The sequence below is a fragment of the Montipora foliosa genome, chromosome 3 (genome assembly GCF_036669935.1).
Source record: "Montipora foliosa isolate CH-2021 chromosome 3, ASM3666993v2, whole genome shotgun sequence".
NCBI classification, from domain to species: domain Eukaryota; kingdom Metazoa; phylum Cnidaria; class Anthozoa; order Scleractinia; family Acroporidae; genus Montipora; species Montipora foliosa.
The window spans coordinates 7,343,282-7,343,927 of NC_090871.1; positions in this window are offsets into that span (position 1 = coordinate 7,343,282).

Genomic DNA, 646 nt, shown 5'->3' on the forward strand with positions numbered 1-646 from the left:
GATACGAAGATGTCAAAAGGCGAGTGAAACTGAAGGAAAATCCCTTTACGTCTACTTTCCGTCCCCTTACAATTCTCAAAAAGGTTTCTTGATAAAACCAACTGTTGTTCCCTGATTAGATAAACAGATGACTTGTTTATTACTATGAAATGCTATGATATTACCTTAGCTAAAATGAACGTGCGCGCGTGTAAAAACTGTAAATGGTAAAAATAAAGTAACGCGGACCTAAGTTAATGTGACGTGAACTTGAAATGTAAAGGACACGAAGTTTGAATAAGCATTATCATATTTCTCCATGTAAAAGTTCCAACCATTTTTCCGTGGATTTATAAATATTGAAATAATTGTGCCGAGATACCGGATTTAAATAGTCACATAACCCACGAACACAAATATTTTGTAAACCTACTATAAGGAACCTACTAATAACTTAGTAAACTTGGCACGATCAATATTTGCCTCGACGTTTTCGCGACAGTACCTAAACTAACAGTACTTATGTATCTTACCAGATTATTTGAGTTACATATCTATTCTACACATTTTTTTGTATAAAACCCTCCAAGAATTCCGGCAGTGATCAGATCCAAATAAAACAGAATGGGACCGAATCAAACCCAACTGGCTCCCTCAAAGTTTGGTT